This window comes from Peromyscus maniculatus, chromosome 2, assembly GCF_049852395.1.
Source record: "Peromyscus maniculatus bairdii isolate BWxNUB_F1_BW_parent chromosome 2, HU_Pman_BW_mat_3.1, whole genome shotgun sequence".
Classification (NCBI taxonomy): domain Eukaryota; kingdom Metazoa; phylum Chordata; class Mammalia; order Rodentia; family Cricetidae; genus Peromyscus; species Peromyscus maniculatus.
Genome location: NC_134853.1, coordinates 1,963,924 through 1,981,848, shown reverse-complemented (window position 1 = coordinate 1,981,848; position 17,925 = coordinate 1,963,924). Strand labels below are relative to the sequence as shown.

General features: G+C 40.2%; 1 long non-coding RNA gene across 1 annotated transcript in view; it reads right to left on the bottom strand.

Moving 5' to 3' along the window:
• Nucleotides 1–17,925, bottom strand: part of LOC121827117 (uncharacterized) — a 95,836-nt gene that overhangs the window by 76,963 nt on the left and 948 nt on the right. The window contains exon 2 of the long non-coding RNA XR_013048910.1: nucleotides 12,624–12,734. This is a non-coding gene — a long non-coding RNA (uncharacterized LOC121827117). The remainder of the gene's footprint in view (nucleotides 1–12,623; nucleotides 12,735–17,925) is intronic.

Here is a 17,925-nt window from a genome sequence, read left to right as displayed (position 1 = left end):
TTAAAAAACAAAACCAAAAATAAAACAAACAAACAAAAACTCTAGGAGATGGCTCAGAGGTTAAGAATACTTGCTGTTCTTCCAGAAGGCCAGAGTTTGGTTTCTAGAACCCTCACTTGGTATGTGCACATACATAGCTTTCATTCATACACACACACACACACACACACACACACACACACACACACGCACAAATGACATGATGCTCGCATGCACGCACACATACCCACACCAGGAAAGCAGGAAGAGGAAGGAAACTTGGAGAAGTGTAGAAAGAACACAAGAGGACAATGAGGAGAGAATATGGTCAAAGTATGATAAAATTTAATAAAATGCCATCATAAAATACATAATTTTATATAATGAATATATACTAAAAATCATTTTGAAAGGGAAAATTGACTATGGACATTGACATCTATTACTAACTTTTAATTTTTAAAGCTTACTTAGATTTCATTGTGGTGTACTGCATGCAAATCTGGAAATACTACACTAAACCTGATTAATATGTGCAATTAGTATTTCTTAGTATTTTTAAGTAAAAAAAAAAATTCCCATAAGTCCATTAGGATACCCTCATGTGCAATTTAATGATAGAGACACATTCTGGGAAAGGCATGCTTAGGAGACTAAATCACACCATGTGTTTCACAGACCTGGTATTCTATGTCAACTGTATGACATAGCCTCATGATACAAACCAGTGACTAGACAAATGCTCATGCTGTAAGAATTCCTTCCCTGCATAGGGTGGGGCACAGAAGCAGTATTTACTCCCACCTCACATTAAATCCAGATATGATCTGGGGAACCGATAACTTTATTGTGCTTACACAGCATGGGTGGCTCCAAAGAAGTCACACTGGATAGTCTTTACATAGCAGAGGTGATGACTTCCCCAAAGCTGTAGAGATGTCGCCTTTCTTCACTAAACTTCCCTCAGCCCATTTACTCTGGCACTTTCTGGGAGATTCCAAGGCCATATGTAATTAGGGCAGAATTCCATACACATTGGGAGAGGCAGGAATCTCAGGTGAGGATCCAATGACCTTCCCAACTCCCTCCTTCCAAATGTCAACGGTCCATAGGCCCGATCCTGATGCACACCTGGAAGCAAGCACAGCTTCTCTGATAAAGGTGTTGGGCTATTCTGTGGGGAGGATCATATTCAACTCCACTCTACCCTTTCCCCAGCTCCTACCTTCCTCCTGCCTACTTCTTCTACAATGGTCTCTGAGTCATGGGGGGCACACTGTAAACGTCTGACGATTTTCCTTCAACTCCAGGAGGGTACTGGGAATGCTCATGTCCTCTTGTTAATCTATCTGCAGAGGATGGCTGGTGATGAGTCTCATTGGTATTCCTTCTTCCATAAAACTCAAGTGAGAAAAGGGGGTGGTAAGTAGGGAAAACAGAAAAATACCTGAATGGACACAGACAACTATAATAACCCACAGGAGTGAACACAAATGTTCAGAAAACACATTAGCTGCACACCACATGCATTTAACAAAATGATCACGGTTGCCCTGCGACTTCCCCAACTATCTATAGCTTTTTGTGTGAACTCACAGTGCCAGGTGGCAGATGTCATTTCCTGCCTGTAGAAAGGGCTTAGTGTCCAGTCAGAAACTTGGTTGTATCCATACCTACCCATGCCACTCCTGCAGTAGTGGGCACAGCTCGCCTGCCACTTTTCCAGGTCAGCATGCAGGGTCCACAGATGATTAGGACTCTTGGCCAGAACTCTCAGCAGCCTCCCCAGCTCCTTTCCTCACTAACCTAATGACCAGGGAGGGAACACTTTTAGCTCAGCCCCAGCTTGAATCCTCCAAGTCCTGCAACAGTACAGTGTCTTCAGGTAAGGCCGTGGAACCTTACCATCTAGTTCTTGCCTGTAGCCAACAGTGGCAATCTCCTTTATCATTTTAAGGGCCTCTAGGGCATCTGAGACCAACAACTGGTAGGAAGTAACATGCTCCCAGCACTAGGATTCCCAATCAATAAACTAACAGCTTCTGAAATTGCTTGGTTCTATTCTCTCAAGGTAGCTTTGTTTACTCTGTAACACCGCCAAGCATGGGCTGTTGCAGAATCTTCTCCATCATCTTGATGGCTATCATCTGTACTTTACCAAACTGTAAAGTGTCTAATAATATCCCAGCTGCACTTGGCCCCAGCACCCTTTGCAAACAGATTGCTCATCCTTAAGTCTTAAGATGCACTCATATTTCTCTCAAACATGTTCTAAACCTGAAAATCACTCAGAGGGTAGAATTATGTCATCTATATAACAAAGTGTCTTTACTTAGGATGTGCAGGATAACAAAAGCCTGTAAAAATCCTGGTAAAGTACTCGGAAAGCCCACTGCCATCAATTCCAAGCACATGTCAGGTGATCTCGGATGTCTGAAAGTAAGGAGATACTAACTTAAAATGTTATTGAGGTCCACCACAGCATGAAAATTTTCCATCCACTGTATCAATGGTCTACCTTTTCTATCCTGGACACTTTCCTGAGGCTTCCCTGACTTTCCTTACCCACAATGAACTCAGTAGGACTACCTCCAGCTGTTAGGCTAGATCTAAAACCAGAATGCATCTTGGCTACCACGGCTTTACTCACCTGACTGCCAAGGCTTCCTTTGCCCAATGTCTGAAGCTGGTGGACCCTTGGCTGGTGTTGCACAGGAGCTGAAGTCAATTGATAACTCTCCTTTAACCTCTGAAGGAGCCCTGGCTGGATGATCGAATATTTATGACTGAAAAAGAAATGTACAATATACACAGGGAAGGAGTGCCCATCCCTAGATCAAGCTTAACCCTTTTCACCTGCACTTCTATGACCCCTCATATCCATCAGCTGATGCTCATTGCCTGTGACGGTCTTAGATTCACCAGGAACCAAGGCAACACCTGGTTCCATGCCCAATATTTTGAGAACCAAGAACCAAGAAATGTTCAAATTGACATGGGGCATCCAGGCACCCCACACGGTCTCACCTGAAGGCACCCTTGGATGGTTTGTTAGGAAACTGGCTGTCACAGTTCACACTGACAAGTACTCCTTTCCCTACAGAGGCTGGACCAATGAGGCTCACTGTTATATTTCTAGGGATCTCTCTCTCTGCCTCTCTACCACTAGGATTACAAATGCTCACAACCATGCCCAACTTTAAATCAAATGTGGATGATGTGATCCAGGTCCCTACACTTACTATCTGGACTATCTTCACAGACTTTTAGTTTCTTTATTTGTTCAATTGTTGAGGGGTATTTAGGCTGGTTCCATGCCTTGGCTCTAATGAATAGTACAGCAATAGGCACAGCATATAAGTATGTCTGTGGTATACTCCTTCAAGTCTTTCAAGTCCAACATTCAGAACTGTATAGTTCAGTTTTCTGGTGTGTTGAGGAGCCCCCATTCTGATTTCCATAGTAGCTGTTATGGCTGCCTCAGTTTACAGTCCCATCAGCAGTGTTTCAAGGTTTCTCTTTCAGCACACTCTGGCCAGTGTTTGTGGGTTTTTGTTTCCTTGACAACAGCCATTCTTACTGGAGTGATGGTGCATGAGGCCCACATGTTTACAGATAGCGCTAGAGAAACCAGACTTGTTAAACACATGGACTTTTTCCTTCAACAGAAGAAACTGTTCATCTGGAAGGCTGGAGTGGATGTTGTTTAATGACCTAGTGAGCTTTTGCTCTTCTGTGGAGCCAGCCCTCACCTGAGTCCCCCTTATTTTGAGCATTGTTTCTCAGCCAATAGAGTCCATCCTTGCAATCAATTGGACCCATCCTTATGCTTATTACAAATCCTTATTCTGAGCATTGTTTCTCAGTCAACAGAACTCATTAAGAGGTCACAGGTGTTTCACAAAGGACATATACTTTGCAAAGGACACATGGAGTTTCAATGTGGCCACACTTTAAGCTTTGTTGTGATAATATCATGCAGAAACTTTCCCCCAAAGTTTTACTGTATTTATGTAAAAACTAAACTGCTCAGGGTCAGACTCCAGAAGTTTGAAAAATTCCAGCTAACCAGTCCTGCTGAACCAGGCTTCCTTCTTATCCCCAACAGATCTTTTCCCTGCTGTCCATGAAGCTTGCAGGAACTCCCACAGAGTGAGACGGAATCTGAATGTGGTTTTGAGTTTCTCTGTTGGTTAAAGATGTTGAAGATGTTTTCATATGTTATTGATCATTTCTATTTGTTCTTTTGAGAGCTGTCAATAAAATTCATTTGCACATTTATGGATTAAATCCTTTTTTGATGTTTAGTTTTTGAGTTCTTTATAGATTCTAGATGTCAGTTCCCCTGCCGGTGTATAGTATGAATAGTACAAATAGTATGTGTAGTACGTGTAGATGAAGTTTTTTTTTCCCATTTCTCAATCTGTTTTTTTACTCTGCTTATTATTTATTTTTACAAACTGACAGTAATAGTGAATTTTACAAAAATAAAGGGGAATAGAGAAACATCCTATGAGCATGTGGTTTTTGTCCTCGGTGGTGTTTTGTTTTGTTTTCATTTTTTTAACCTACCATTAATAAGAAATTCTCAGCAAAATCCAGGACACCTAAGCAATTTCTCTGGCATATTTCAATTTTTAAACTTCTTTTTGTTTCCTGATCTAAAGGTGGTGGGAGCTGGGATAATGGTTCAATAAATGAGGCAGACTAAAGTCTCATGCAGTAGCCAACTGTATTCTGAGCTTCAGACTATTTCTACTCTGAGGGTTAAGAAGAGTCACCTGAGTAAAGTTATCATGTGTTCAAGCTGTATACAATCACAGGGACAAGCTGCATGGGGCAAAAACATGTTTTCCATAGAGACAGAAAGAAAAATAACTAAAACCAGTTGTAATGAATAATCTGAAGTCCGCTCAGTCCTATCTGCTCCTCCTGAGAGGAGCAAGAAAGCATAATCCAAGAACAACTTCCTGTTCTGAAGAAACAGGGGTCACAAGACTCATGTCTTGTTTTCTTGGGTCATTCTCACAAACACTCAGAATTCTCCTCACACGACTCCACTCTTGGAATGTGTTCCAACACTTTTCTTCAGTAGCCAAGCATTTTCTGGGTTGCACTCTTCTCTTAAACTAGAATAACTTTCAAGCATCCTTTGGTCACTAACACTGTAATGCAGTTATGCTGCAATATGCCACTTCTCTAAATCCTTTTCAAACAATGAGAGGTAGACTGTATGTGTATCCCTTCCAAAACTCACATGGAGATTTAACTGCCATTGTAGCAGAGCTAAAAGTTAGAATATATTTAAAAGGTAATTAGGTCATGAGTGCTCTGCTCTCAGGGGACAGCTAGTGCCATTTAAAGGGGCCTTTGATCTTGTCATGTGGGGTGCAGTTCCCCCTACTCTGAAGAACACAACATCCAGGGTGTCATCTAGAGGCTAGAGGCTGGCCCTTCACTAGACACCATGGCTTCTGCTAAGACGCTTTGGAGTTTCTCAAACTCTAGAATTGCAAGATACATTTGTATTCTTTATTAAGTAAGCGATCTTTGTTACTCTGTTATAGCCACACAGAAGAACTAAGACAAGGAAAGAGGTTGACTTCCCAAGAAAACATCCCAGTTCTGGTGTGCAGAAAACTCAGATTAAATCAAGAACCTTATGACTTATGTGGCACCGTGAAATGTCATTTTCTAAAAAGGTTTTGTGTATTATACCACAGCCTATTGAAACAGAATGATGGGTTTTCCACCACATTTTGAGTGATTTTAGAATGGTCTAAAAAACAAAAGTGAGAATTCTGATCCCCAAAGTCTTCTCAAAAGCAGAACCTCTAGCCACAGTGGAGACAGGTCTGCTCTGACACAGCACCTTATGGGAAAGGATGACACCAAGGGCCAGGCATGTTCTGGTGCAGCTGGAAAGAGTGACACACCATGTGTCATAAAATGCCAAGGAAGATAAAGCAAAACATGGTTTCCAAAGCTTTGAAGTAAGGAATGTGATACTAGTTCAATGTCTGAAGTTTATCATTATCGATAAATGCGGAAAGTCCAAAATGAGCACACAGCTTCCATTTAAAATCAACTTCTGCATTCCAGAATGACTGAAATGGTCACTGAGAGGAACCCATGCCCTATCTCACCAAAATCAATAGATAAAACCTGAAAACTAACATCTAACAAAGGACATCGAAGTATAAAACACCCACAGGGCACAGTAAAAGGGAGCCAGTATTTATATGGTGGGTCTCACCAGTTCCCTAGACCACCCTTCCTCTTTTCAACATCTACAGTTACTCCAGACCATTTCATTCACCTTAGACACTTTTAAGACACAATTGTAGATGCTACAAATTACAGGACCTGATGAATAATTGGATGCTTTCCTATGTAATGTGTTTCACGGTGAGAATATCGCTTAACTGTGTACCAGACAGTAAATGGTAGCCATTTAGATGTAGATGTAGAGCAGTTTTTTAATAATTCTGCAAATTGCAGCTATTAATTATAATCATAAAAATATTACATCATTGGCTTTTGTATAAATTTTATATGAAGATGTGCTGTGTGATAAAGCTCTTATACACTGGTTTAATAAAACATTGATTGGCCAGTAGCCAGGCAGGAAGTATAGGTGGGGTGAGCAGACTGGGAGGATTCTGGGAAGAGAAAGGGCTGAGTCAGGAGTCACCAGCCAGATACAGAGGAAGCAAGATGACAAGGCAAGAATTAGTCAAACAATAAAAGATAAGTAATTTATGTCTTTAAGTAAGAGAGATGGTTTCATTAATATAGCAAAGATGAAACGTTGGATTTAAGAAGCAAAAAATTAAAACAGAAAATTTAAAAAATGACCTATATTTTCTAATGTATGTTTTTCTATCTTATCAGTGTAACTTACTCATTTGCATTAATAAATGGCATTTAAACATATTTCATCTCTCTTCCGTCCTCCCTCAATTCCTTTTGGCAAAATTTGGTCCAAGAGTTTGCAGATGAGAGAGAGTAAACTATCCCAACAACTCCAGCAGCACGAGCAGAAGCCTACATAAACAGCGTGAGAAGGCATCTGCATATTTGCCCTGTGCAGTGTGCAGAATCCACTGGGAAGCAGGTTATGAGAATGGGGCTATGGAGGTGCTAGAAATAGAAAGTTGATTACACAGAGATGTAACTGATGACATAAAAATATATCGATGAAGGAATCCATTTCCTCATTGTCAGAGAAGGGTAACACATATAAGCATACATACACATATATTAACATAATAAATCTGCATTGCTAACTGATCTTAACTTTGGAGGTTTACTTATCAGTCTCTATAATACACTTATCTTTCTTTGCTCAGTTATGTATTGATTGTCATTATAAAGGTACCTTTAACCAGATAAAATGATAATAGGTCATATGGTAACAGAGAATATAAAAATTAATTTCAATTTATATACAAAAATTTTATTGCAGCAAGATATAAAATGTTATCAATAAAACTCTCCAAGCATAAAACTATATTATGTTAGGATAAAATTTTGTGGGAGAAATGGAATGGAAATACAAGTTAAAGAAGAAAATGGAACAATGTAAAATTTCTGGTTACTAAGAGCTTACTACTGTAATTTTGAAATTAATGAGGGTGTGCAAGAAATTGCTATTGTGTTTAGAGCACATTGCATGGAAACATGAAAAAATAATTATAATATAATTTTATTATAAACTGTCAATAGCTAAAATATGTGAATTAACACATCTTCTGAACCTATTTTAGGATTATGAAATTTCACTGTCAATTTAGAAATGAGTGTGGATCTTTTGAAAAAAATAAGAGATATGAAAATATGAGTATTTACACTATATTTATAGCTAGATAAATGCAAGTTCATGGAACTAATTAATGATGTCAGTGATGGAACTGGAAGATTGTCTGGCTCGAATCTACACTCCTCTCTGTGGCTTGACTTGCCCAGTGTTTTAGTTAAGGCTTCTATTGTGATGAAATACAATGATAAAAATCGTCTTGGGAGGAAAGGGTTTATACAGTTTGTGTATAAACATCATCCAGAAAAGTCAGGGCAGGAAAGCAAGGCAGGAACCTGGAAGCAGGAACTGAAGCTGAGGCCACTGAAGAGTGCTGCTTACTGGCTTGCTCCTTATGGCTCGCTCAGCCTGCTTTCTTTATAGCATAACCCAGGACCACCAGGCCAGGGGAGGCACCACCCACAGTGATCTGGGCCCTCCCATATTAATCACCAATCAAGAAAATACACCACAATGTTGGACATAGGACAATCTAGTGGGTGCAATCTCAATTGAATTTTCTTTTTTGTAAATCACTTTAACTTGTATCAAATTGACATAAAACTAGCCATCACACTAGTTTTCCATCTGCCCATCATGTCTAGCTTATCTGTTGGTCAGCTGACCCACAGCTTCCCCAAACCTCTACCTTTTACTTAGCCTCAAGTGCACAGACCTCCCATAACTCTTCCCAGTTTGCCCCTCCCCAGCCTAGCTTAGCTATTGGATATGCCCAGCCTCACGATTTCTCTGTAGGTCACTACAACATGCCTACTAGCTATGTTTCTTTCTCTGATCCTTCAGATTTCCCTTCCTGTCTTCACTTTTTCAGCTCCTACCCAGATTAGTACAGTACAATTCCCACAATAAATCTCTTCTTCTGCTGGTGATACAGTCATTGTTACGTATAGTAAATCCATAGTAATATAATCTGCGTTCTGGCATGGACTGCCTGATCAATGACTGCACTGCAAGTGGCCAATGGGTCGTGAGTCGTTCAGGACATGCAAGCACTGAAGGACTGCAGGGCTTGAGTTTTCTGGGACTGTCGCTGAGAAGCCAGACATGGAATTGATTTCCAGATGCTTCGGAATCAAAGAAGGAGAAATAAAACAAAGAAACAGAGATAGAAGGAAACATCTGGAGGTCCAGGAACACCTAAAAGGAGGGAAGAGGAATTCTGCTCAGCCTCAGTTAAGACTTTACGTGTTGCAGCTGAGAACAGGAATAGTTAGTCATAGGAAGAGCAAAGTGAGGAAAAGACACATGAAGCCTAGAAATACAGCTCTTGATAAATGCAGGAAAGACACATGCTGACTGACACCTGTTATTCCTAAAGGCTCCGATTAGCCAGTCACAGCGTCTTTAAGAGCAGACATGAGAGGATTCCGTTCTTCCTTATTTTCTTAGCATCTATTTACATTTATGAAAGAGAAAATGATGGATGCCGTTTCTTTAAAAGACTTCAAATTGTTGCTCATATTATTACCATTTCTATGATTATATTTTGAAAATATTCTATGATGCTTTTTCAGAAGAAATTATTGATAGCTACTTGTCATAAGAGATGTCAATTACTGGATCAAAAATGTATAAGCTGAATGGTTCTTTATTTCAAAGCCAAGAGAAATATGGTATTTGAAGAGGCAAATCTGGTAGAAGAGGAGAACCAGAGAGGCTGAACTGTGTTAGGGATAAATAATCCTACATGCAGATGGTCCAAGAGAACTAGTGTGTATGAAATGTTGAGGATTCTTTTGAGAAGTACCTTTGAAAGTTGTCAGAATTAAAATGAAACCACTTTTTTTTTTAAAAAATTAAATCCTAAATTAAATGATGCAGAAAGTATGCTGGATACTTTTAAGTCAAGTTGACAAAAGCTGGAGTCATTTTGGAAGAGAGGAATTCAGCTGAAAAAAAAATGTCCCTAACAGAATGGCCTGCGGGCAAACCTGTGGTGCCTTTACTTGATCGATGATTAATGAAGTAGAGCCCAGATCACTGTGGGCAGTGACACACCTGAGCTGTTGGTCCTGGATGCTATAAGAAAGCAGGCTGAGTAAGCCATGTGGAGCAAGCCAGTAAGCAGCACCCTTCCTTGGCTTCTGTATCAGTTCCTGCCTCCAGGTTCCTACCCTGCCTTGAGTTCTGCCCTGATTTAACTCAGTGATGAGCTGTTACCTGGAAGTTTAAGTGAAATTACACTGCTCCATGCCCCAAGTTGCTTTTGGTCATGGTGTTTTATCACCACAATAAATATCCTAACTAAAATATAAATTTAAGGAATTCTGCAGGAGGGTAGCATTCTAACATACACCTCAGTAGTTATGTGAGTTCACTAAGTTCCTTGAAGTGTGGTTGCTTTGTAACAGGAACAACTCACAAAAACCTCTAACTCTCAGAAACATACACACATGCTTCTGAAAGACTATACAACTGTGTAATCTTGGCATGACATCACCTTGGTTATTAATCATAGCCAAAGATTATTATTTATAGTATTTTATTTAATCCTCCTCAGCATAGTTTACTATGACATGTGGACTCATCTTGCAATGCTCTGATATTCTCCAATAAACTTAATTATCTTTACAGAGCCTTTGTACATTACTTAGGTTAACACTTTTCAGAGAATCAGCTCAGCCCAATCCAAAGAAAATATTTGCAACCTATAAAATGTTCCATTAGTGAACAGAGGTGGACAGGGAACATGATTAAAGGGAGCAGTTCTCACTGAAAGAATTTTGTAGGGTAAACTTCATACTCTCACTTCTCAGAAATCCAGGTTCAGAGAGTAATTGGGACATAAAATGTTGGGAAATACAGTGTAAGCCAGGGACAAAGAGTATGAATTTCAGGACTTGGCATGGGAAGTTGGGTCAGATCGTGAGAATGAACGGTTAGCCCGCAATTATGATTTTATAAACCAGAGTATTCAAAACTCAACAGTGTACAGTTCATGCCAAATGGTTAAACAAGAAACAAAAGCTCTCCAAGCCTTCCCTTCCTTTGGATATAATCAGAGCCATCTGTTCCACCATTTTTAAAGCTGTTGCAAAATAATATATTCGGGACTTACTAGACTTGTACTTCATCTTCACAAAAGAGGTTTACATTGAACTACATTGCTGTGTCAACTTGCTTGTCCATCGGTCCTTGACTTGTTACATCATTAACTTATTTAGAGACAAGAACTCAGTTTGCATCTCAGCCTTGTCTTGAACTCCAAATCCTCCAGCCTCTGCCTCCCAAGGCCTGGTGTACACCACCACAGCCAGCTAACATCATATTTAATGAAGATTCCTGCCTATACTGTCTATATGTGCTCTGCCTAAACTGAACACTCAGTGTATAAAGTCTTGCTCTATAGGAGAAAAGAGAACAAAACCCAAGGAAATAAATGATATTACCTAAGTTATAAATGAGAGGACAAATGGTGGTACTGTAATTTAAGACATTTTAAGTCAGGTTTGGTTTATGCATTTTCAGTGTCTCACCATTTGCTATGTAACAACATTTGGACTTAGCAGCCGTATTTTACATGGTTGTGGCTAACTCAGCTAAGGTAAGAATCTTCAGGAAAGAATAATTTACATTTCATGGGACAAACGTAGTAAGTCAGAATACTGACATCTCAGCTGAGACAACCACATCTGGAGGACTTGTTTCTACCCTTGTTCAGTGCAGCAGAAAATGCTTGATTCTGAAAACAGGAGAAACTCCATCATTTCCACTGTTACAAGTTACCCATCACAGGTTAATTTTCATATACCCATTAGGAAGGGAAGCTTCACACCCCTTTTGTTTTCAGAATAAAAAAGGTCAGATTAGGCTCATAGCTTCCTAAAGGCCAAGGAAAGCCAGCCTGGAAAACAGAAGCTCGGGTTCTCCATGGGCTGTCTCAGTTATGAACAACACAAGGTAAAAACTGGACCCATACAAACAGAGGCAAGAATGACTAAATGAATTTAGCTAAGCATTTGTGAAACCTGTGAGGATAGGATGGGAAAGTCATAGACAGGTAACTTCACATTAGGAAACACAAGCTGAATAAGCATGGGTGTCCTGAAATTCCTAGTCTTGATTTTCTTTTATGTAGAAGAAAATTTACATTGGATATTCTCAATATGAAAAAAAATGAAAACTGAAAATTTTGAACACTGATTGTAGCTGGAGAGCTTCTCTCCGGGTCCCTCCAAGCCCCCGCAGGCGGAGTCCTGTAGTCCAGTTATAAAATAAACACACTGACGCTTATATTATTTAAACTGATTGGCCTAATGGCTCAGGCTTCTAGTTAGCTGTTCTTATATCTTAAATCAACCTATTTCTATAAATCTGTAAGTTGCCACGTGGCTCGTGGCTTACCGGTATCTTAACATCTTCTCATGGAATTGGCTGGCAGTGTCTCTCTGCCTCAGCCTTCCACTTCCCAGACCTCTCCTCTCTCTTTGTCCCGCCTATACTTCCTGTCTGCCTACTGGCCAATCAGTGTTTTATTTGTCAATCAATCATCCACAGCAACTAATGATTGCCACAATGGAAAATTCTACATTTGCCCTTAGGTGAGAAGTCACAACCAAAATTTAGGTGCATTGGAAGATCAAGTGTCAACATCAATCTCAAAATAATAATAATAATAAAGAAATTAAGGTAGGTGTACTAAAAATACTGTGATGCCTTGTGAAGTTACCCTTAGAATATATGAATACACATATACAAACCTTAAAGTAACTCCTTAGACAGCTTACAACACAATGCAAATATTACAAAACCTGAAAAAGTTCAAACTCCAAAACACCTCTGTCTCAACCAACCATTTCATATAAGCAGTTTGTGATAACAGTACCTAAACCAGAGCTTTGAGAAGCAGATGAAACAGTGTATGTGAAACAGGTAACCCATCTTTTCTTCTTCTTTTTCCTCTTCTTGACAAGTTTGTCCAGTCATGGTCTTGATTCTAACAGAAAACAGGAAATCAGAGTTACTGCAGGAAGAAGAAAAAGGAAGAGGAGAAAAAAAATCACAGCAAGGCATACTTTGTAATTTGGAACTCAGGCTACATTTTATGTCAAAAGTTGATAGGACTTTTCAGGCTTACTATTCAACCCTGATTTTAGATGCTTTATTACATTAGGAAAAGAAAGGGCGGAATGCCTCTTGGACGTTTCCCATGGTGGTGTCTTTAAATGTTTCTCTCGTTCTTTTCTCTTCTTTCCTTCTTTTTTTAAATTCTTCTCTTTTATTGGGATCATATTGCTATCAATCCATGGAGTCTGCTCATTGATCAAAGGAATTTATTTGGAGGTTAACTCATAAAACAGAATAAAGAAATTTGTGGCAGGATCCTGGAGAGGTGAGGCACAGTCCAACGCTGTTCTCTGGAGAGCTCTGCCTTGGTCTGTCCCAGCATCCAAAACCATGAGATAGCAAAGAGAGAGCTGCTTAAGGGCACTCTAGGTCTTAAGGGTCCCCAAGTGGCCACGCCCCACGGGCATGTACCTTAAGGTCATAGGCAGGTGTATCAGGTACCTTCTGTGGGCGGGTGCTTCACAGCATGGCTCAGACAGCTCCTACTACACTCTTCTCCTCCCAGCCCCATCTGTCAGATCCACTCCTCCTGTTTCCCTTCAGAAAAGAGCAGGCTTTCTAGGAATGTGAACTGGATACTGCATAACAAGTTACAATAAGACTAGGCACAAACCTCATATTGAGGCTGAGAGAAGCAACCCAGTAGGAGGAAAGGGGTCCCAAGAAAAGTCAAAAGAATCAGAGACAGTCCCAAGTTCCACTGCTAGGAGTTCCTTAAGAACTCCAGGCTACACAATCATAACATGTATACAGAGGACCTAGCTCAGACCAATACAGGCTTCAGTCTCTGTGAGCCCCTATGAGTCCTGCTTAGTTGATTCTCTGAGTTGTGTTCTCCTGGTGTCCTGACCCCTCTGGCTCCTACAATCCTTCCTCCCCGTCTTCTGCAAGGTTTCTTGACCTCAGCCTAATGTTTGGCTGTGGGTCTCTGAATCTGCTCCCAAGAGTTGTCAGATGAAGCCTCTCCGATGATGATTATGCTAGGCTCTGGCCTACAAGTACAGCAGAGTATCATTAGGAATCATTTCATTGAATTCCTCCCTCCCCACAGAAATGCTGGGGTCTCTGGGCTGTCCTGCATCTGGTTTCTGGCCTTCCATACAGTGTCAGGCATGGACTCCCTTTCCTGGTATGGGTCTTAAGCTGGGCCAGTCATTGGTTGGCCACTCCCATAAGTTCTGTGCCACTATTACCCCAGCACATCTTGCAGACAGGATCAATGGTAAGTCGGATGTTTGTGGCTGGGTTGGTGTCCCAGTCTCTCCACGGGAAGCCTTGCCTGGTTACAGAAGATGGCCAGTTCAGGCTCTGTATCCCCCATTACTAGGAGTCTTTGCTAGGGTCACTTATGTAGATTCCAGGGAGTTTCCACTGCACTAGGTTTCCACATTGTTCCTGAATATGTCATGTACCAGATCCCTACCACATCATCTGCTTGCGGGAAAACTCAAATGATTGAAAGCACGTGGGTGCATGTTATTAAATTCCCCCATTGTTACTCCACAATCATGCTGACTAATTTCTTTTCTTACTTTTATCTAATATTAATTTCTGTTCACCTCACGTCATCTTCTTTGAAAGAAGATACTATTTATGTTTTACAGATCCCACAAACCAAATGTAGTCCATGGACCTGGCTTACACTTAGGAAATTACCTATAGAGGTAGGCTTAGTCCAGTGTAATAGAATCTGAGTCTGAACAGGAGAATTAGAAACACTAAGTTGTAAAGTAGAGGGAAACATCCATTATTCATTTTTCTTGAGAATCAAAAGAGAAGTTCTGAAAGAAAGGAGGGTCAGAATTTCAGCCTTAATACCCCATTTGAAAGAGAACAAAGGGGCTAGAAATTGGTTTCTTATTAGACCATCTGACCCCAGACTCAACCACTAGCACAGAAACAGATAGTATTGGCCACCTGTATTTGTCCATTTTTGTTGGTAAAACAAAATAGCCTGAGTTAGATCCTTTGTTAAGAAAAATATTGTTTAGCTCAATTTTAGAGGCTGGAAGTCAAAGCTAGGTTACCCCCATTGGCTGACCTCTAGCAGGGGTCCAACTACAGATGGCATTGTTACTGTCTAGGGGTCTTGATGAGGTTCATTTTTTTCTACCAATTAAAGAATTAAAACGCCAAATCAGAAAGGCAAGCACAGAAAGGCAAGGTTTTGAGTGGGAATGGGGTCCTTCAGGTTTTTTTTTCTCCTTGTCCCCACACCCTCATTGGTGTGAAAATATCATTTCTCAAAGAAAATGGTCTGATAAGATATGATTTGTCATCTAATTCTGAAGACACTTCTGTTTTTGGAGGCCTCGGGTCTTAAAGCTCAGCCATGATGGCTCCTTTAGATTTGGTTATTGATTGTGATCCAATTAGAGCATCCAAAGTACACAAGATTTATTACCAACCAGAGGCACCTGTGCCTTCTTCTGAGTGGTCAGAACTTGGCCTCACAGTCTTACCAGAGTGGCTACAGCAACAGAGCTGATAAACATAATGCGATGTTTACTAGAAAGTATGCCTTAAATGTGTTTTTTTATTTCAAAAGTGCTGACTCTGGAAGTATTTCTGCTAAGTGCTTTTTTGTTTGTTTGTTTTTGTTTTTGTTTTTACATATTAAAATAAAATAAAATTACATTACTTTCTCCTGTCCCTTACCTCCCTCTGTCCCCTCCCTCCAACCCCTCTCATGTCCACCACCTTCTCTCACATTGAAAGTCTCTTTTTCATGGATTGTTTTGTATGTATGTATGTATGTATGTATGTATGCATGTATATATATATATATATATATATGTGTGTGTGTGTGTGTGTATGTGTATATATATCATACATATATACAATTGTTTATAGAAACAATATTGTTTTGTATATATAATTGTATAGACATGTGTGTGTGTCTTATCATGCAACCCCGTGATTGTAAACACACACACACACACACACACACACACACACACACAGAGAATGTAAATACAAACATGCTGAGTGCATATACAATTTTTCAATAGTTTTGTTTACTTTAACCCTTTTATGGAAAAGACAGTACATTTTGCTTACATTTCCCACAAGCTCACAATGCCCCATTTCTCAAAGATCCAACCATCACACTGAAGACTGAATCTCTACAACATGGGCCCCTCATGATCAACCACATCTAAACTATGGTACCATTACAGTCATGTGATAGATAAGGGTGACATGAACAGCAATCCTGATATCCATGGCTCTTCTGAGACTCAAGTGTATTGCCCTTTCCCTTGACTCTGCTTTTACTTCAGTTTTGTTTTGTTTTTTTGTTTTTGTTTTTGTTTTTTTTCTTCTCCTTGTCCCCACACCCTCATTGGTGTGAAAATACCATTTCTCAAAGAAAATGGTCTGATAAGATATGATTTGTCATCTAATTCTGAAGACACTTCTGTTTTGGGAGGCCTCGGGTCTTAAAGCTCAGCCATGATGGCTCCTTTAGATTTGGTTATTGATTGTGATCCAATTAGAGCATCCAAAGTACACAAGATATTGCTGAAATCCAATGTTGAAATAACTGTGGCTGATTTCTGAAGGGAACCAGTAGTCAGCCATAATCAAACAGTTCTCATAGCTCTTTGCAGTATAAGCCCACATTGGAAATAAACCAGTTTTTTTCAGGTTTAACAAACAGAAAACAGATTCTGCAGTTAAAATGTAAATTGTGAATAGACAGTGAATAATATTGAAAGCAATATTTGGTATCTATTTTATTCCTTGATGTGTTTAGTTGTGCTAAAATGATTCTTTTGCTTCAGGCATAGTATGCACCTATTCTAGAAGGAGAAACAGACAGAGAAATAGCAGACGGAAATGGAAAATGAACTCGGTGGGATGAAAGTAGCAACAGTGGACTAGGAGGAAAGAGTAACAACAAAAGTAGAATTTTGGATAATTTTATGAGGAGAGCAGGATTTAAATGAGGCAAACACCCGTAATCTCAGCACTCAGGAAGCAGAGACAGGAGGATCACCACTAGTTTGGGGCTAGCCTGGTCTACATAGGGAGTCCCAAGCAAACATGAGTTGCATCCTAAGACATAGTCTCAGAAAATGAAACAGAAACAAACAAACAACAACAAAAAACCTTAAGCAGTGGAATTAGGGCTGGGCCTTGATAGGTAGGGACAATGTGAGCATTTAGAGGAGAGAGCACTTTTTGTTTTGAGGCAGAAGGAACTCTTAATCATAGGAGCATGTGGGTGGGATGTGGAGTACAAAACGGCTCAGGCATGGGTTTCACGGGAACTGTCATAGAGCAAGGAGACTGGGTCAAAGAGACAGATTGTGGAGGGCTTCTGATGAACCAGCCTGCCTCCATCTTGGGCTTGAAATCCATCTTGTGGTAAAGACAAACTGGGTTCATTTCTGTTTATGATTTAATCTCTGTTTCTCAAGGACTGAGCTGTGCCCCACCTGTAACCTTAACTACGAATGGCTCTGTACTGCCTGTTCCAGGAAGTAGGAACCAGGCCTTTGTTTCAAAGGGTTATACGACACCTGTTGTTATGAACACCTTGCAATCATGTCTTTGTTTCAAAAAGTTGTAATGACCATCTTGCTACTCAATTGTTTCAAAAGGTTATGACTACCTTGTTCTGACTATCTTATTAAGACCACCTTGTTATGTTCTGCTTCTATAACCCTCCATTTGGACCCCCCTGCCCTGCCCTATAAAAATCTTGTCTTCCTCATGTCCAATGATGGCCTCTCAAACCCCACCCTGCAGGGAGGCAGCCCCTGCATATGAATAAAAAAGCCTGCATGAACTAACTTGGCTGTGATGATTTGGGTTGGTGATCTTTCTCCTTGCATCTTTAGGACTGACACTTCCGTTTGCACATGCAGTACTTATCACTTTCGGAGTCTGGGACAGGGTAAAAGCAGAACTGTTTAGAGAGGTGAGAAGCCTGGAAACCAATTTTGAAGCTGTTAGTAATAATTTTTCAGGGATGGGGTGAGGGTGTAAACTGTCTTGCCTAGTGGAGAAGATAATGAGGATTTGGAATAAGATTTAGTTAGAAGGGAAAATAC